Consider the following 21092-nt stretch of genomic DNA (forward strand, 5'->3'; position numbering starts at 1 on the left):
TTTCATCCACGGGTTGTATCTTAAGATGAGAGGATTGTTTCCCCAAGGTGGATACTAGGGCGTCTGTACTGATTTTATTCCAGCTTCCTACGACCTGCCACCCTGCCGGGGCAGATGTAATTCGCCCTGAAAGTGAAAGTCTCCCCTGCAGTAGGTGATGATCTGACCAGATGCAGGGAGAGATAGTAATTGGGCTCTGTAATGGGACAGATGTCCAGATCAAATCCAGGGTGTTACCTTTTTGATGTATCGACCCTACGACCCTCTGATGTAAATCTAATGAGGTCATAGCCTCTTCTAGCTATTTGACTGGGCATCTTTAGGGGATTCCTCCTAGTGGAGATTGAAATCTCCCATTACTACCAGGCCTTCATACTGAGAGCAGAGATCATGAACTAGTCCCAAGAAGAGTTCAATAAAGTCTGGTGGCATCCGTGGGGGGCGGCAGACTAACAACATCACCAAATATTTGGTGGCTGAGCAAAACTTGACCCCTAGCACGTCTGCACCCTACAGACTTTCTGCACAGATGGTGTCTGTCTTGAAGGAGAAGGAAAGCTACAACCCCCTTCCTACTGCCTTTCCTGTTGTTACTAATGGCAGAAAAATTAGGTGGAAGTGAAGCCACCAAGTCTGGGGTGGAAGACTCTTCCAGCCATGTTTCCATAACCCCCAGCACATCCAGGTGGCCTTCTTGAAGCAGAGAGAACACCTTCAAGTTATGTTTTTGGAGGGAACCGGGGTTGAGCAGGGCAAAGCTCTGTGAGATCACTGTTTCTTCCCTCGGTGCCACGATCTTGCAGGAGGTCGGAATTTGTTCTGCCATCCAGATTTTCATAAAGAGTTGGTGCAGTTGCTCAGCCCAGTAGTTTGGTTCCTGCTTATAAAGGACGGGGGGAATTCCGTTAGGTCCTGAGACCGCCTCTTTCCTGCCTTTTGCAATTCTTGTTTTGATCTGTTTTATTGAGCCAGGGAAGTTGATCTCCTCGACTAATGGCTTTGGGGCCTTCGGACACTCCACTCGGACCCCTGAGTATTAGTTTTTTTCCATCAGCTTCGTTGTTGAAATGGTGGGCTAGATGTTTTACCCATGCCTCTTCTGTTATATGGGAATTTATTCCATGGGGTTTAGGATTCCCTATTTTGTTTACTGTATACCAGAATCTTGCGCTGTTGTTAGCTTTTGAGTCGTAAAGCAATTTAGCCCATGTTTTTTCTGTGGTATCCTGTTTTATTCGCCACAGAATCTTGTTCTTCATGCTTTTTAGTTTCCTCAGCTCATCTGTAAGCTGTTGTCGACCCCTTTTTTTCACAGTCCGCTGAGTGTTCTGTTGATGGAGCTTTTTTTGCCTTAATTTTCTGGTTGGGGTGTCAAAGGATACGTTTTTGGATTGTTAGTCGGCCAGGTAAGTAATTCCTTTAGGTTTATTGGTCCATAGGTTTCTTGTGGAGATTTGGACTTGGAGTTAGCTGGTCCAAATGTTTTCAGAAAGATTTCCCGGGCTCTTATATTATTGTCGTTCTGCGATCTACAACTTTCCCAGCAGGTTTTGGCTTCTTTCCCAAGTTTTTCTGGATCATTTGTTTGCATTTAATTATTATACACTTTGACGTGATCTGTAAGTTTTACATATCAATTGGAAGAGTTTGTGCTGTTCCCTAAGCCATCAAGGTCAGTTCTTGCGGCAAATGGTCGCTGTAGTCGGACGTGCCAATTTTGAAGTCACTTACTAGTATGAAAAGTGAATAAGATAAAAAGGTGTAGTCCATCGCTGTGCTGGACTTGAAATTGTGGAAGGTTGCTGCTTGGGGGCGGTCTCCGGGTGATCGTCCATTTATTGATATCAGGCCCAAGTTTGTTAGATCCTTTAGTAGGTTTTTAGATAGCTTAGTTTGTTTTCCCCACAAAATCCCTTCCAGAGAAGGGATCCCCCTTTCAAGCAATAGGTCTTCTATAGGCTGATTGTTTCCTGGGCCCCTAGAGAGAAACATATTAAAATCACCCGATACGATGAAATTCTGTGTTTCTACTTCCGTTATGAGTTTGTTCAGTTCTGATACCAGGGACTTTGCGCCGTTTTTTTTCCCTTTTGGGTGCAGGTAAGTCTTTACCAGGATTAGCTGTTGTCTGTTTTTTCCTGGGGTTAGGATTTCCAACTGTATTGCATTAATTCCGTTGTCTGATGTGTTCTTATTCAGCAGGTCTTTAACTGTGTTTATTGTTTTTATTGTTATGTTATGTTAAAATTATTTGTACCGCGCTCGGTCACCAGACGGTTTCATGGCGCTCATAACAAATGCGGAGGGCAGGAACGGGGGTTACTCGAACGCTGACTGAAAGAGGAAGGTTTTCAACATCCTACGTAAGCAATCATAGGTAGGGCAGTGTCGGAAAGCAGTCGGGAGGGAATTCCAGATTTTGGGGGCCAGAAAAGAAAAACAGAGACCACCGTGCTTTTTGTGTTTGATTTTAGGAATGACTAGAAGATTGTGTGAGGTGGAGCGTAGATCTCTCAGGGGCACATATCGCTTCAGACTAGAAGAGATGAAGGCAGGAGCTTGATCAGACAGAGCTTTGAATATCGTACAACCAAGTTTAAAGGTGCAACGCTTAGCCACCTGGAGCCAGTGCAGGCTCCTCAACAGCGGCGAAACGTGCTGGTGTTTAGGCTGATGGTGAACTAAGCGTGCTGCCTGATTTTGCACCAGCTGCAGCCTGTGGAGATGGTAGGCAGGGATTCCCACATACAGAGTGTTGGCATAGTCAATTCTGGACGTAACGAGAGCCATGATGACAAGTATAAGTGCATCTCTGGTGAGGAACCTACTGATCTTACGTATCCTACGCAGATGGAAAAAGCAGGATGACATGACAGCATTTATCTGAGGCCTCATGGATAAATCACCAGAAATGACTACGCCAAGGCTCTTCACTGAGTTGACGGGGCAAGGTGGAGACCCTAGTGAGGGAGGCCAAAAGCTGGCATTCCATGGGTTGGCTGACCCGCCTACCAACACAAGCTCGGTCTTAGTGGGATTTAGTTTAAGCTGACTGTGATACATCCATTCCGATATATCAAGCATGGTAGTTTGGAAGCTAGTGCAAGAGGATAGGCAAGTGTCAATAGGAAAAATTAGCTGCAGATCATCCGCATAATTAAAGATTGTAGCCGAGGATTTGCGGACAGAGGCTATTAGGGGCTGCATGTAAAGATTAAATAACAAAGGAGATAGGGTGGAGCCCTGTGGGACTCCGCAAGATAGGGGGGAGTAAGAAGCGGAGAAGGTAGACAGGTGCACTGCCTGGGATCGCTTATCCAAAAAAGATCTGACCCAATCGAGAGCTACGCCCTGGATGCCGGCATTATTGACACGGTCGATCAATATTGCATGATCTTATGATTTTATTGAGGTGTATGTGGTCAGTCCTCCTTTAAGGTGACCAAACTTTGAGTTTCCGCTGGCTGGGAGGTGGTATGTTTTGTAACCGTAAAGATGGAACGGCTCTACTATCCAGGTTTCTTGGAGCAAAATTAAGTCAAATTGCTGGAAATATGACAGTAGATCTTTGTTTGTAGTTTTTAGACCTAGGCCATTTATGTTCCAGGAACATAGTTTTAACAGTGGCTTTAATTTTGACAAGTTTCTGTTTGGTTCTTCAATCTGTCATGGGCCTATCGGTCTAATGTTGAGGGCTTTTGCTACCCAGTCCAGTCTTTTCTTGAATCCGTCTCACCTTTGTGCCTGGATGTCGAGAGGACTCTGTCCTTTCGTTCGGCTGAGCCTCCTCGGGCTCCTCTTAGTACAGATTTATTAGGTACACCAGTCCAATCTTTTTGTGTGGTGTTGTTATATTCTTGGAAATTGCGAAGTAATGGTTCAGGGTAGCCGGTTTTGTAATAGGGTTGTTTTTTAATCCCCCATGCTTGTAGTTGCCTTTCCTCCTTTAGAATTCTTTCAGGTAATTCTCCTGAAGTCCAGGTAGTTTTGTTATTTCCTGTACCGACAGGTGCTAGTAGCTGACAAATTCTACGGCTTCCAGATCTTTGGTGTTTAATCTTCCTAGATTAGTGATAGAATTTAGCACTCGGAGGATGTTACTTCTGTTTAGGATATCCTCTCGGCCCTTTGATCTGTACTCTGGGATAAATAGTATTGATTTGAGGTCGATGTAATTGAAGTTGTCCTTAGATTTTATCGGATTTTAGTTTAGATTCAGTTCTTTGGGGTGTTCTGGGAGCTAGAGGGACTTTCCCTCTCTGGTTCAGTGTCTCCATGTTGAGGTTTACATCGAGTTCTTTTATCCTTATTATTGGGGCCGTGACGATTGCGAGTTCCCAGGAGTCTGAGCTCCCTATTTTTTGTAAATTCATGCTTTCAGCAAGTTTTATTTCTGACCTTTTTCCTCCTAAGAAATTTTTTACAATCTTATTTCCCTGGACCTTCTTGCTTGTCCACTCTCACCTCTTTTCCTTTACTCTCAACTGCTTGTGAAAGTTTGGTTTGTGGGGACATTATTTCTGATCCCTTTGGACCCTTTGGTCCCTTTGGTCGGTGGTTGTTGATGGAACTCTGCTTGTCATATAAATTTGGTTCATCGCTGAGGTTTCCTTGTTCCAACTCGGTCTCTGTTGAGGGTTTGCTTGCCAGGTGGAAGAAGGACTTTATGGTGGGTATTTTATTTCTACCTTTTCTCTTCATTTTCCGTCGTTGTTTCAATGTTTGCTATATGCCAAACCGTTGATCTTCTCCTTCTAAGTTGTTTAGCTGCTCTATAGAGTTGCTCTGAAGCTGTTCTTCTTGTTGGGGCGATTCTAAGGCTCCCGCTTGATCTGGTCTCATGCTTTTACTCCGTTGTAGTGTTTGTCCATCAGTGACACCCTCTCCTATGTTCAGTTCATACCTTTCTTTGGGCTGGGCCTCTCTGCTGTTTGTTTCCTTGTTTGTGTCGAATTGGTTCGGTGCCTAATTTTTTCGATTTCAGGTGCGACCCACGTTTGTTGTATCTTCGCATCCGACTGCCTTTGTAATTCCTTTTTCTGGGTGTTGTTTGCATTCTTTATATCTGTTAGGAGATCACCCATTGCAGCCGGAAGCATAGCTAGTTTGTCAATGAGCAGGTGCAATTTGGAGGATTTATCACAGTTTCTTATTGAGCTCTCCTAATCAACTCATTCAGATCTGATAGCTTGTTATCGATGTTTATGACATGTGTGGTTAGGCGGGTTAAAGGGTTATTTGGACATCCAACCTATCGGAATGGTATTCCATAGCTTTTGTAGAGAGATTCATGGTATTTAATAGGGACGCCCATAGGCTGCTCTCTTCTGTGGTTAGATCCTCCGGTCCTTCCTGCGTCCTATTTCTGTGTCCTGCTGTGATATATCACACTTTCCCTGGGAATAAGTGTAGACCATTTTTTCCCACTCTTCTGTTGTCAGGAAGGATGTGTTAATTCCGGTAGTACCCGGGATCTGATCCTGCGGGTAATTGATATTCTTGTTTTCTAAGTGTGAGGTTTTAGTTTGAGTCAGAGTGCAATTAATTTTGGTTATTGAAGATTTGTCTGTGCCTGTACGTGGAGACCTTCCGTCTCTGTTTTTTGCTGTTCGGCAATGTCATTTTATCCTTCCTGTGTTTCTGTGGAATGATAGGGGATTGGGATGAGGGCTGGAACGTTTGAGGTTGATGATGCTGTATCTCGTGTTGAGTTTAGCCCGTGATGACGAGATTGAATTATGATATTTGGTTCGAGTGCCACTCTTGGCGATTCCAGGGGACTTAAGATGTACTTAATTCCGGCGTTTTCCGTGGTTTGGTTGTGTTCCTTCTCTTCCTCTTTCTCAACTTTCTCGCTTACCCTTGATTGGGACTCTTCTTCGCTATCTGCTGTACTATCCTTGTGGCAACTGGATTGCTTCCTTTGTCTTTCATGTTCTTGAACTCCGCTTTCTTCTATCTTGGATTCAGTCTTTGGCTCCAAGGGATGCTTTGTTGTTCTATCGTTTTTCCTTGTGCTCTCCGTTGTTGGCCCTAATTTGTCTGGGTTTTTTGTGAGAATTTTTTCCGGTTCCGGGCACAAGGGGAAGGGAAGGCCCTTTTGAGTTTCACTGGTGAAATTCAACACTGCACCAGCCTCTTTTATGAAGGAGAATTTGGTGTAGATTTCTGGTTGGTAAAAAGTTTTTTGTACTTTAGTCTGAGTTAACATCGCTCCATCTGTTTCAGTTTCCCTGTCCAGTTTTGCTAGCACTTCATCCTCCATGTTGACCAACACATCAGTTCTCACTGGCTTCTCCTGGGTATTGGCAGACACCTTGAGGATCTTGTTTTTCTTTTTCTGATTGCTAATCACTGTTGTAATGTTCCGATTTCTTTGCCCGACCTCATGTCTAATTCACTGCTTGAACTGTTTGTCTGTCTGAAACCGAGATGTACTGTTGTTCCTGAGAAGGTGTTGTAAGGGTCCTTTTGCAGCGCTGCTTGTTTGGTTGGTTGGTTGATTGATGTTTGACCGCTGTTTGTTGCTTAAAGCTGCCAGGTACTAGCTTCTTCTTCTGGGGTCAATTGTATTATTTGAGTGATCCTGCACAGTTGAAAACTGTTAGAATTTGACTCTTCGAGACTCTGCAGAGCCTGCGCAAGGCCGGGCCAATAATACTACTTGTGGTACTCCTAGTGATACCCCTTGTCATGGGAAGTGTCCGTGATAGTCCGGGTTAGGTAGTTCTGTTGTTAAGATAACTTTACTGCAGTTTTCCTAATTTAGGTCAATGCGTTTTGCTCAGACAGATCCCGCGCCGGCTCCTACTCCACCTCTGTCTCTGCGTCCCACCTAGGCAACTCTAAGATTCTAACCTCTAACGGTGTTCGCACTTGTCACACAAACCCTTCTGTGTGTGAGTCCCCGGGGGAGAAATGCTGAAGTACTGGAGCGGTGGCGGTTTGGGAGTGAATTCCTAGGAGGGGGGCTGCTGAAAATATTGCTGAAAATACTGGAGTTCTGGAGTTACAGCAATTTGAGTGATTATGGGCAATTACGGGTGTTGTGGGTATGTGGGCATTGCGTCCTTCTGCTTCACTGCCCACTGTGCTTTGCGTTGGCCTTTGCCTTGCCTTGCCTTGCTTTGCCTTCTGCTTACTTTCTTATTTACTTTTTTTTTCTCCGCCCCCTCCCACTCCCACTCCAAAAGTTACCTCTTTGTGCTCATGGCTGGTCCACTGCAAAGCACTCGGCGCCGTGCCCCTGAGCTGCCAGAACAGCCAAGTGGATGCTGGGGCAGATTTGCAGCTTCTGGGGCAGCTGATATGAGGGCACGAAGGTGCGAGGCAGGTGAGGGCAGGTGACGCCGTGGGAGGGGGCCGATTCCAATGCCGCTGCTGGTGCCACTGTGGGGGGTCCGCGGGAGGGAGCCGGGAGGGGCCGTGTTGCTACACTCGTGGTCAGCTCACCTCTGCTACGCTTGCCTCCACCGCCGGCTCTCCTGCACGTTCACTGCCTCCTTCAGTGGGCTCGTTTCACCCCCTCGTTTCACTGCCGCGCTGCCTCTCCCCTTCCGATGCCGATGGGCCACGTGCAGAGACGGCCGGGGGCGGGGGATGACTCCCTAGGCAAAACCACTTTTGCACTTTCCCCCACTGCTGATCGCTACTGGTGGCACTCGTGGCAGTTGCAGCTCCTCTGGCTCCTCCAGCTCCGGCTCACAGGTCGCACTGGTTCTCCGGCTCACAGCTCGCACAGGTTCTCTCTCCCAGGATGCACTGCGAGCGCAAATGCTTGGTAGGTTTTCAAGTAATTGGTTGGTTCAATGTCAAGAAAAAGGGTGGAAGTTGAACAAACAAGAAATCAGGGTATAGTCATGTGTCTTTATTGATATTACTCTATATGCTTTCGATGAGAAACAACTGCACAAAATACAGTACCAAGTTAATCTCTCTCCTGGTTGACAAATAATATTCAGCTCCTTGTTAAAACTGTATAGGGGCACCTTAATCCCCTCCAAATCATAGGAAGTACATAAACATGACTGGTACTAATGATGAGACTCTTACAATACACAAAGGCCCACAGGGGCAGATTTACAAGAAATTAATGCAGCACAGTGCATTTTGGTGTGCCGCGGTGCGTTGGTTTCGAAGCACATGGATATGACATATTTCCAACAGTATGACACATCTCTAGGCTCCCCCCTGCGCTGATGCACAAACTGCTGCCATGCTCCGGCGCAGGAACCCTTGCAACATGGTGCAAGGATACTTGTGTCGTGGGGAGATTGTTTTTGTGCAGCAAGGGTCACCCCCCTGCACAACAAATATCAATTAATGTGATTTCCTCTTCCAATTCATGCTGTAGAATGCAGCATGTATTGAATGAGGAAAGAAACGAGGGGAAATTAAAACATTAATCCTCGTTGCATCTCGCTACGCCACCCCTAGGGTGGCGTAGCATTCTGATGCATTTCTAGATTTACCATTGCTCGTAAATCTGCAAATGCATCAGTGCACATGGGTTTTGCATGGGAACACCCACAACAACACCCATGTCACGCCCCTAAACACAAAGTGGGATATGTACAATGAAGTGGGAGAGTGTGCCATTACCCTCCTTGGCTTAACAGCATGCTCCACCACTTTCTTAAATGCAAGGCTGCACCATATTTACAGGAATGTGGTGCAGCCTTGTGTTGCCCTCTGCGATGGCGCTAAGTTTAACAACTTACCGCCAATGCTGGCAGCCTTGCACCAGAGTGCAAGGTTGTCTGCGTTCAGGGGAGGATTGTTTATGTGTAGGAAGGTGTCCCCTTCCTGCACATCAACAATCCTAAAATGCCATTTTGTAACTTTCATGAGTGCTGCTTCGTGCAGCACACATGAAAGTTACAAAATTTAATTTTTTTAAAAGGTTTGTTCATGTACAGGAAGGGACACCTTCCTGTACATAAACAAACCATGGCATTTTGCTTTTTCCATGTGTGCCGCACACGGCAACACACACGGAAAAGGCAAAAACGAAGAGAAATCATTAATTTCTCCTTGTTTCGCCAACTTAAGACTGGGATTTTCCTGGTCTTCATTTTTCATCTGCCTCCTATGTACGCCATCCTTGTACATAGGGGCAGCATCAACTACAATGGGTGTTGCGGTGGAACGCCCACCACAACACCCACTGCACGCCCCTTTCACGCCAAGTTAGCGTGAAAGGGTGCCTTATGTACAAGGAAGCGTCAAGCCACGTTAAGTGACTTAACGCTGTCTTGTACATAAGGCAAGGCCCCTATCGCCCTGGGAACGTCACTAAAAGTTAACCCGGGGAAATCTCCGCTATTTCCTATGGTAAACCTGAGAGACAAGAAGGAGAGTGATCTGCCCACCGTGGAGATTAGCTGGGTCTCAGACTCTGTGCGCTTTTTGGGGGTCCGCTTAACTCACTTGCAGGAGGCATATTTAAAACAAAATATGGGACGATATGTAGAGGGTGTCCGCAGGTCAGTAAAATTTTGGCGTACCTTTCCCTTATCACTAATGGGACCTGTGGCCCTAATAAAAATAGTAGTCCTCCCCCGATGTTTATATGTAATGCTTAACTTCCTTTATTGGATACCACAGGAGTGCTTTCTCCAGTTAGACCGCCTGTTGGTAGTACTGCTGTGGGGAAATAAAAGAAAATGAGTGGGGTTGCAAACATTGCAGAGAACTAGGGAACGTGGAGGACTGGAAGTTTCAAATTTGGAATTTTATTATATAGCAGCTCAGCTCCAGCATGCTGTACAATGGCTCGACAATCAAGATAATTGTGAGAAACAATTGTTGAGGGGTACTCACTGGGATAATTCACTCCCAGACCTACTGATGTTGGTCTCACGTGTGCCTGATTTTCTCCTGTATATTATTAGGCAAGTGGCCTCTACATGGGAGTCTGCAATTAAGGTTACAATACGAAGGGCGCCTTATGCCCCTGAGGCCCCGTTGTGGGCGGTTGCCCCATTTGGGCAGATGGGTCAAGTTATGTCTGTCTTCAGATGGGTGGAGGGCGGCTGTAGAATGATGGGAGATCTGTATTTAAATCAGCTTTTCCTGACCCGGGAGGAAGCAGTGACTGGGCAGGGGTCAATACCTTCAGTATAAAAAAATGGCTGCGGTGGCATGAGAGATATGGACGACGTTCCCCAAGAAGCCTCCAATAGCTGCCACCCTTCAGACCCTTGAGAGTCTTGTTGGAGGCCATAGACTGGTCTCTCACATTTATAGAGCATTACGGGCGGATCTTGTTGCGCACCCACTTGCGATTCAGTCTAGATGGGACAAAGTGTTGGAGGTGCCCCTTACAGAATAAGAATGGAAGAGGGTACATGAAGGAGTCAAACAAATCAGTTGCAATACCAGATTTAAACTCATCCAATATTGCATAAAACATTTTTAACCCCACGAGTGCTGCATTAAATATATCCAGATCGTTCCTCCAGTTGTCCCAGATGTGGTTGTGATGATGTCTCTTTTTTGCATGTGGTATGGGAGTGCCTGAGACTTAATTCTTTCTGGAACTCCATACTAGATAGATTGCGCCGACTTACGGAGTAGACACTACCCCAAGCTATTAAAGAGATACTGTTGGGTTTACTCCCCTGCCTCAAAGGTAAGAAGCATACACGTAGATATCTCCAACTGGGGCTAGTGCTGGCCAAAAGACGGATAGCAATCCACTAGATGGGCTCCCAACCCCCCAAGGTGGAAAGTTAGACCAAGGATTTGAGGGAATGGGCAACAGCGGAATGGATCCATATGAAGTGGGTCAGGAGGAATGATAAGTTGGAAGAGGATGCTAGGACCTGGTATGCTTTGATGTTGGAGGTATCCTTGGAGATTACATCTGACGTGCAGCGATTGGAGGGCACACAAGTAGCTCGCACTGAGGATAATTCAAGAGAGCAACGTTTTGATGCTCCTGTGATAACCCTAGAATAATCAAACAGTTCTATAGAGCGATTGGGTGAAGTGACCTATGGCATGACCGGAGATTCTTTGTCTGTGACCAGGAGGGAGAGGAGTGGGATTGTTTATGATATTTTGTTTTTGTGATTTGTTTATTGAGAATAAACTTGCTAGATGTATTATACAGAGTAGAGATGCAGATGTTCATGGATAGTATGCACTCCTTGTTTAAGAGGTATTATTGCTTTCATGTATATTTTTTCTGTTCCGATCTTAGCTACATGTCAAAATGTGTGTAGTACACTTATTGTTGTTTTAGAAGATTGATCATAACATCTGGATGCCATGGACTACAGTAGGTAATGCCATACAGGTACTGTCAAGGACGGTCCCATTACAGTGCCAATTTTGTAGGCACCGCCATGGGAATGTTAAAGAACCGCCCACCAGACAGAAGAAAACCCCTGATCTGGCAGGCGGGTCGGACATAGGTTTGGCGGTGTGGGAGCGAGATAGTCCAGCTCCTGCACTGTCAAACTAATTGTAGGGCCCTCAGTGTACCTCTGCAGCAGAACTCAACACAACTGCTTTACCAAGAGCTGAAGCCTGTACCGGCAATACACCCCATACTGACAACCTGTTGTAAGGAGGCTACTACATGTTCCTCCTCCTCCGCTATTATGTGGTCTCCATCTGTTATGAAGCCACTATAAATGTCTGTCACCTTCGAGAGAAAGATGAAGCTAGGTTATTGCACCTGTGTTCTCTGAAGTTTCGGATGGGCCACTATCGATGGATGGGTTTGTCAGGGTCTTGATTATTGAAAACAGCTCCCTGGCAGAGTTCTGAGCCCCCATGACTTTCTCCTCAAAGAATTTGGCTTGACTCATTTTGATGTTATCATGATACTTTCTAATAGCCAATTTATACTTTGATTTGAGTTGGGGATCATACCTTTTTCTCCACTCTCTTTTGATTATTTTATTATGTGTAGCTGTTTCTACCAGCTGAACCAGTTGTAGATTTTCTAGGTCTGATTGCAGTCTCTTTATACTTGGAGTGCTCTTATCTTCCATGTGAAGATTCAGGTCTCCAAGTATTGTAATGTGAGCTTTTTTGAGTGGCCATTGCGTTAGGTAACTCTCCTAGGAACTCCCCATAAGGACCCGGTGAACAATAGATTAATAGGCCTGATTGCGTAAAGGTTGGAGATAGATGTATTGAGAATAGGAGGCATTCACAGCCTTTCAGAGCAAATTGTTCCGTTGTACAATTGTGCTCCTTTTTCACAATAATGGCTAGTCCTCCTCCTATCTGGCCCATCCTATCCAGTCTATGTAACTCATAGCCTGGCGGCACTGCCATTACTATATCAGTAGAGGAGTGCTCTTTAAGCCAGCCTGCCTTTACAAATAGGACATCTAGTTGTGTGTCCTCTAGTAATATACGTAATTAAATTGTGTGTCTAGGCAAGGATCTGCTATTAATTAATCCACAGTCCCAGTTCTGACTTATTTCTGACTTCCTTGGTACCTTATATGTCTTCTCTATATTGTGAGGGGTGATCCATCTCTATTTGCAACCCTTGCAATAACTAACTATGGGCATGCCTGTTGAAACATCCCATCTAATTTCACAATTTGTGTCTATACAAATCTTCTGTAGAGTATCTAATCCTCCCAGTTTTTACAGGGGTTCTGGCCCCTGGTCCCGGATGGGTGCTGATGGGCACAGACAGGATTGCCTGGGGTGCGGCAGTTGCGCACGTCCACTGTTTTTTTTGGATTTCAAGGTGAAAGGATCACTCTCTTTCTCTGCAATTCCTGCTGCAAATACCACTGGATTTTAACAACTTAGGAGCCCATTACGATGTCGGTCAGACAAGCGCCGGACCAACATCTTAGCAGAAAGTATATATTTTTTGTGGCTTGTGCTGCGGGCTGCAGCACAAGCCTCAATAGAAAAGATACACTTTTAAGACACCCATGCACCATGTGGCAGGCACCATGCAGTGCCTGCCACACTTTGGGGTGGAGCCTCGGGTGGCCTCCCGAGGCCTCATACTGAAGGCTGCGGTGGTGGCAGGGGCCCTCAAAGTCACTTTCCGACAGTCTTTCCAAGTCAGAAAGTCCAACATGGAAAGGCTGTCAGAAATGGACTTAATAATCCTGACGGCGATGCTGAGCAGGCACTGCCACCATTTGTAGATTATCTGTCCGACGACACCCCAATGGGATTTGCATGGTAATATGTAGGTTGGACTGCAGCTTCCAATGTCAGACTGACAGGGATCCGTCCAACATCGTAATGGGCCTCTTAGTTTTAAATTGTGACATTACAACAAGTAAGTTATAAAAACCTTTGGATGTTGTTTGATAGAAGGCTTCCCTATTGGACAGTTAAGTGGCTCAGGAGAGTATAGACAGAGGGATCCAACTGAGTTCAGAGTTCAGGTGTAGAACTAGAAAATGCCCCGGCAGTATAGGGCCAGTGACCATATTCCTATTACCTAATCAAGGAAGTCAATCAAGGTAATGATTAGTCTACCCTGGCTTTAGGCCAAATGAGGGCTGTGTTGGACCTGGCCCTCCCTGTAGGGTCGTCCCCAAACATTTTGCTTCACTCCTCCAATTTTTGGTAAATTTGTTATTGTTGGCTTTTATGAATTTGTGCACTTTACTACCATTAACTAGTGCCAAAGTGCTTGAGATACCTGGTTAAAACATGGTAGCATTGGCTTATACGAAATTGGCATAATTAATTTACTTAAAGCACCCTAGTAAAGTGCACTGCATGTGCCCAGGGCATTTCAATTAAATGCTACTAGTGGGCCTGCAAAACTGATTGTACCACCCACTTAAGTAGCCCTTTAAACATGTACCAGGCCTGCCAATTCAGGGCCTGACTGTGCAGTTTTAAACTGCCATTTTGACCTGTCAAAATAAACCCTTTGCCAGGTCCAAATCTTTTAGGCTTTCACTACTGCAAGGCCTATCTCTTCCTTAGAATAACATTGGTGTGGCCCTTTTGCATTGTATAAGTGTAATTTCTAAAGGAGAATAGATAATTGGTTCATGTTTGGTGTCTCTGAGATCCACATGTAAAATCCCAAATCATGGTGAAGTCAAATTTTAAATTATAATTCTGAAAATGCTACTTTTAGAAAGTTGGGGTTTTCTTACCATAGCCATTCGCTGCCTGCAGCCTGTCTCTGGTCATATGACTGGGTAGAGCTAGCAGTTGGGTTTTGTGTATTCCTCCTATGGAAATTTAGGAGTGACTGCATGAGCCATCAATGTTAGGTTGGGAGGTAGGAGTTGGGACCAACCTCACCTACACATGAAGAGACTGAGGTCTGTTCCAGACAAAGGGTTGCATAGCCCTGTGGTTAGTCTGGAGCCAGGGCAAGGAAGAAAGGTCATCTGTGCACTTCAAAGGCAAGCATCTAGAAGTTTCTTCCTACTTAAAAGGCACCGCGGTGTATAAAAGAAGGACCTCAGTCATTAGCAATTCAGTACATTTCTGGACCTATGAATACTCTGCCAGGAAGGACTGCTATGCTGCTACAAGGACTGCCACTCTGCTGGACTAATGCTCTGAAGGAATTGCTGCCCTGCTGTGCTGACTTGTTGCCTGCTGTCCTCTTGCCTGGTGTAGGACTTGGCCCTTTTTGGCTGAAGTCCATAAACTTTTTGCTTACCCCTAGACCTTTTTTTCTGACATGGTGTTGCCAACTTACATGCTTTGGACACTTTGCCATTGTGTAATATGTTTTCCAGCCTATCTTCCCAGAGGCTTAAAATGGAAAGGGGACGTTTAGTATGTCTGAACTCACAATGTAACAACACATCTTTTTATGAAGGTGGTTTTTGCATTGTGTGTTCAGAAGGGGAGAGGAGTTGGCCTAACGGTTAGGGCTGTTGAACTCGATTCTGGGGAACTGGGTTTGAGTCTCGGCAATGATGCTGAACATCCTTGATTCTGGGCAAATTACTTAATCTGCCAGTGCCTAACAAAAATGAATGTGTCCTCATGTAATGCAACTGGTGTTATGTAAAGTGCTCTGATACCCTATTTGGGTCAAGTTTGCGCTATATAAAACTCTGTAAAAAGAAGCCAGTCTTTTAGAAGTGGCTGAGTTTTTGTGCTCTAACATTTCTGTGTGTCTCCGCCTGGCTGTGGATTGACTGTCTGGATTTGAAAGCAATGGGATCTGGGGAATGTCGTGATCCAGGGGAGGAGGTGAGACAGCAACAGGCTGACCTGCATCTGGAGTGTAGGGGGAGGAGAAGCCCCTAGAGGTGAAGAGGCCTGGGTTGCTGCTATAAAACAATTGTCCCATCTCCTGCTGAGCGATTTAGAATTCAGACCCCTACTAATTAAAGGAAGAAATGTGTCACTGGGAAACGGTGATGGATCAAGCCCTGATCTTTGGACTGGGTAGGAGTGGTCTGCTTAATTCAGACACTCTGTCCATCACCACCCCCGTTTCTGAATCGTTTTGTCCACCATAAGCGTGGAAGGGTATACTCAGATGTGAGTCCCTTGCTCACTGCACCATCAGGATTCAAGCAAGCCGGGCCATAGACGGCTGTAATGCCAGAAACCGGTCCCCGGAAGCTTGTTTCCTTCCCAGTATAAGAATTGGCTTGGTAGTTTGGTCTGCCCTGTTCCCATGATGCACTGGGCCAGGGACAGACTAATTTGCATGTAGCCAGGTTCTGAGCTGGGATGGTGCAGTGAGCTAAAAAACGGTGATGGATCAAGCCCTGATCTTTGGACTGGGTAGGAGTGGTCTGCTTAATTCAGACACTCTGTCCATCACCACCCCCTTTTCTGAATCGTTTTGTCCACCATAATCGTGGAAGGGTATACTCAGATGTGAGTCCCTTGCTCACTGCACCATCAGGATTCAAGCAAGCCAGGCCGTAGACGGCTGTAATGCCAGAAACCGGTCCCCGGAAGCTTGTTTCCTTTCCAGTATAAGAATTGGCTTGGTAGTTTGGTCTGCCCTGTTCCCATGATGCACTGGGACAGGGACAGACTAATTTGCATGTAGCCAAGTTCTGAGCTAGGATGGTGCTGTGAGCTAAAAAGCGGTGATGGATCAAGCCCTGATCTTTGGACTGGGTAGGAGTGGTCTGCTTAATTCAGACACTCTGTCCATCACCACCCCCTTTTCTGAATCGTTTTGTCCACCATAAGCGTGGAAGGGTATACTCAGATGTGAGTCCCTTGCTCACTGCACCATCAGGATTCAAGCAAGCCGGGCAATAGATGGCTGTAATGCCAGAAACCGGTCCCCGGAAGCTTGTTTCCTTTCCAGTATAAGAATTGGCTTGGTAGTTTAGTCTGCCCTGTTCCCATGATGCACTGGGCAAGGGACAGACTAATTTGCACGTAGCCAGGTTCTGAGCTGGGATGGTGCAGTGAGCTAAAAAACGGTGATGGATCAAGCCCTGATCTTTGGACTGGGTAGGAGTGGTCTGCTTAATTCAGACACTCTGTCCATCACCACCCCCTTTTCTAAATCGTTTTGTCCACCATAAGCGTGGAAGGGTATACTCAGATGTGAGTCCCTTGCTCACTGCACCATCAGGATTCAAGCAAGCCGGGCCGTAGACGGCTGTAATGCCAGAAACCGGTCCCCTGAAGCTTGTTTCCTTTCCAGTATAAGAATTGGCTTGGTAGTTTGGTCTGCCCTGTTCCCATGATGCACTGGGCAAGGGACAGACTAATTTGCATGTAGCCAGGTTCTGAGCTGGGATGGTGCAGTGAGCTAAAAAATGGTGATGGATCAATCCCTGATCTTTGGACTGGGTAGGAGTGGTCGGCTTAATTCAGACACTCTGTTCATCACCACCCCCTTTTCTGAATCGTCACTGGTAGGGAGGCACCCAGAACTGGTTCGAACAGGGGTCAGTATCCCCTGAAGCACAACGACTTCAAAGCCATTGAGGGGTATAACTATGAGAGCTAAAGCCCCTGAACTTTGGAGAATGGCTTGATCAAGTGTGAACAAGACTGGAGCTACTTCGTGGTCAAGAGGACTTTTGCCAAGGAAGAAACAACTGAAGAGACTGAAGGATAGGACTGACCCTTGCTGTTTGTTCTGGGGCTGGCCTGCAGTTTGCTGTTTTAACCAGGGAAAGAATAAAGGGAATTTGCTGTGGGATTTGTTCCCCTGCTTGAAGGATTTTGCTGTGTGCTGTGTCCTGAAGTAACTTATCACCAAGGGCTCCAGGTTAGTTGGCTTCCTGTTTGGAAACACAGGAACATAAAAGTTTCCATGAGCATCTCAGTGTGTGCGTGTGCTTTGTGGCAGCCTGAGATCTTCGCACCTGAAGTGGCCCGGACTGTCAGTCTCGGAGGAGCTGAGTTGCCGGCCCGGGCGGCCGTTGCCAATTCACAAAGCTGCATTGGAGGCCCAGCCGCTGGATGAGGAGAGGAGAGTGGGTTCATGTCCCCCAGATAATGTGTATCGACTCCTGGGGCAGGGCACAAGCTCAGAGGGTGAAAATACCACCAGTCATTCGAATTCGTGCAACATTGTTTCGATTGAATCCGTTTTAAAAACATATTCAGCCATATTCATCAACCTGAATTGCGCTCGCAAATGGCCAGATTCTGAGAATCTGGCCATTTGCGAGTGCGATTTTTGCATTTGGGATTCATATCTTAGGTCATCCATTTGTTAAAAAATAAAAATAAATGATAATTTGTATTTATGATAAATACTTCTGTTGCCTTGGTTCTGTCTGCTATTGCCTAATTATTGCCATAAATTATGATTCATGGATGGTTGCTTTAAATCTGTACATTGGTAGCTTACGTGAGGTACTTTCTCACCTTCACACAATGTTTTGTTTGTATACACCTTTCATGGGGGGTATAGCTACATGGGGTGGACTGATAAACATGTGTTTATGTAAAAAATAATGTTTGGGACATTTAGGACTGGTTAAGACTGGTAGTTGAAAAACACAGCGGTTGAGTTGAGGTAGCAATCCCCCACCACAACCTCTAAAAATTAAATTGGATTATGTCCTTTGCAATCAGGTTTATTGTGTTTATTGTTGCGTGTGAGTGGAGGGCGACCTGACTGTCTGTTTCCCTCTTGAGCTCCTTATTGTGGATGACACAGGACTGTGTGCCATGTCAAATCTTTAGTTTGTCTTTTACCTTGGACACGTAGTCTGCAATAGCAGCACTGCTGGATCTGAGCGAAGGGTCCCAAAGGGTTTCTGATGCCCTGGGTCCTGGGGTACCATTTACTGGGGCTTACAGAGGCAGCAGAAGGTGTGCCAATCATGGTAGAGATCTAGAGAAAGGAGGGCTGGCACTGGGAACCTGTTCAGCAGGGACTCAGTGCACTCACAGTTTGAAATTAAATCAGACATCAAGAAATAATTGGGGGCCTGACTATGTCAAAAGAAGCATTTTCCCACATGACTGCCTCTCAAATGAAAGAGGGTGATACTACCCTTCCCCCAGTAGGTCTTCATTGTCTAAGTGGAACAACCTGGAAAGTCCATCTGCATTAGCATGGGCAATTCCTGATAGGTGTTCCACTTCAAAGTCCATTCCCTGTGGGGATATGGACCACCTGAGCAGATTTCATCTGCATTAACTATCAGAAAGTCCTGTGGTCAGTTTAAACGATGAAGTGAGAGCCCAACAGGTATGGCCTCAATTTCTTCAGGAATGACTAAACCACAGCAAAGGCTTCCCTCTCAATGGCACACCAATGCTGTTCCCTGGGGAGTAGCTTTCTGCTGATAAAAACCACAGGCTGGCCTTGACCTTAATTGTTTACTTGGGATAGGAATGCTTCTATCCCATGTTCCAAATCATCAGTCTGCACAATGATTTGCTTGGCATAATCTGGAGCTTTCAGAACAGGTCACACACTTCTTTCAGAGCTTTAACAGCCATTTGACAGCTCACCATATAGTTCAACTTTTTGGGCATTCTTTTGGAGGTCAGTTTTGTGAGAGGGGCCACCCTGGTGCCATAAAACTTCATGAACTTCCGGTGGTACCCGGTCAAGCCAAGGACGCTTGAGTCTGGGCTGGTGGAGCTACCCAGTCCAGAATAGTGGGGATCTTTGGTTTCAATGCTTGACGACATGGTCTCCTCCTACAAGTTAACTCGCATATACAACCTTTCTCTGCTCTGTCTGGCACTTGCTTGCCTTGATAAGGAGGCCTGCTTTGCACAGAGCCTCCAATACTTTCCTAACGTGGTTCAGGTGATCTGGCCAGGGGGACTTAAATACATAAATATCATCAAGATAAGCCTCACTATAGGATTCCAAGAAAGCCAAGACTTTATTCAACAACTTCTGAAAAGTGCCAGGTGCATTCTTCAATCCAAATACATTACATTAAATGTATAATGCTCATCTGGAGTTGAAAATGCAGATTTTTCTTTGGCTCCTAGAGTCAGACCTGTCTGTCGATACCCTGACGTGAAATCAATAGGACTCTGATATTTGGCTGCTCATAAGCTGTCAATCAATTAGTCACCCTAGGAATTGAGTATGCACTGATCTTGGTCAAAGCGTTGAGGCCCCTATGATCCACACAGAACCTCATTTCTTTCTTACAACCCTGGGTTTGAGGTTTGGGGACTAAGATGACTGGGTGGGCACAGGGGTCTCTCAGATGGATCTGTGACTTCCATTTCCAGCATTTTGCTTACTTCAGCTTTTACACTCTTTTTCATGTGATCAGACTGGCTGTAAATTGTGTTTTTGACAGGTATGCTTTCACAAGTGCTCACTTCATTGGTACACCACCTAGTCTGACTCGGTTTCAAAGAGAAGAACTCAGCAAACTATTTTAGGACTTGCCTTCAGTCAGTCTGCTGTTGGGCAGTAAGGATGTCTGGCAAGACCACTCCTTCTACTGACCCATCTTTTGGGTTCACTCTCTACTTCCTGATCCTCATTTGTAACCATGAACATGGTCACATCTGCCCTGTCGTAATAGGATTTAAGGCAGTTCACATGGAAGACCCGCTTGGGGTACCTGCAAGTGCCAAGTTCTACCAAGTAGGTGACTGCCCCTTTTCTTTACAGGACGGAATAGGGTCCACTCCACTTATATTGGAGGGCCCTAGGGCCCACAGACTCCAATACCCATTCCTTCTGGCCTGGTCTGAACTCCAACATAGCAGCCTTTTGGTCATACCATTTCTTCTGGAGCTCCTGGCTGGCCTCAAGGTTGTGGTTTGCATTTCCATATACTCAGCCATCCAAGAGCAGAGGCCACACACATAGTCCACTATGTCCTGCTTTTTGACAAGAGACTTCTTCTGTTCCTTCTTCACAAAGCACAATGGCCCCTGACAGGATGACCAAACAGAAGCTCGAATGGAGAGAACCCCACATTTTTTCTGTGACACTTCCCTCAAGGCCAAAAGTACGCATGGTAGTAGAACATCGCATTTCCTTTGGAGTGTTACAGTGAGACTACCAATCATACCTTTCAGGGTCTTGTTGAATCTTACAAGAAGATCATTTCACTGTGGGTGGTAGGGGGTAGTGAACTTGTAAGTCACTCCCAACCTGTTCTACATGTGTGTTAGGAAGCCAAACTTGTAGCTGGTACCACCTCGTATGAGGACACCAATGAGGGCCCTAGCCACAGCAGGGACAGTGGTAGTCTAAGGGGGTAGCCTTAGGTATCTGGTGGCATGATCTGTTATCACCTTAATATATCTGTTCCCTGATGCTGTGGGATGGTCAAGGGGACAAACAATGTTTGTCCCTACCCTTTCAAAGGAAACACCAACCACTGGGAGTGGGATTACGGGGGCCTTTGGGTGCCCACCAGTCTTGCCACTGGCTTGACAGGTGGGGCAGGAGTTGTAGAACTCCTTCACCTTTTAGCGCATCTTTGGCCGGTAGAAGTGGCTGTCAAGCCTACTCCATGTTTTGTTCTGACCAAGGTGGCCAGCTAATAGGGAGTAACTCATTAAACATCTCAGGCACTACTACTTGCCGAGTGTCACCGGGCTTTGGTTCTCTGGCCTCCGTGTAAAGGATCCCCTTCTCTTATCAGGTTTTGTGAGAACCACTGACATCACCACTTTCCTGTGAAGCAGCTTGCTATTGCAGGATTTCAATAGTGGTATAGTTCCTCTGCTCCAGGCACAGG

The 21092-nt window shown here is 45.9% G+C and overlaps 1 protein-coding gene across 1 annotated transcript in view; it reads right to left on the reverse strand.

The window, feature by feature from the left end:
* The window catches only part of LOC147683761 (arylacetamide deacetylase-like), a 201328-nt gene that overhangs the window by 160313 nt on the left and 19923 nt on the right, over positions 1–21092 (reverse strand). The gene's annotated exons all lie outside the window — the stretch shown is intronic.

The sequence above is a fragment of the Lissotriton vulgaris genome, chromosome 11 (genome assembly GCF_964263255.1).
Source record: "Lissotriton vulgaris chromosome 11, aLisVul1.2, whole genome shotgun sequence".
Lineage (NCBI taxonomy): Eukaryota > Metazoa > Chordata > Amphibia > Caudata > Salamandridae > Lissotriton > Lissotriton vulgaris.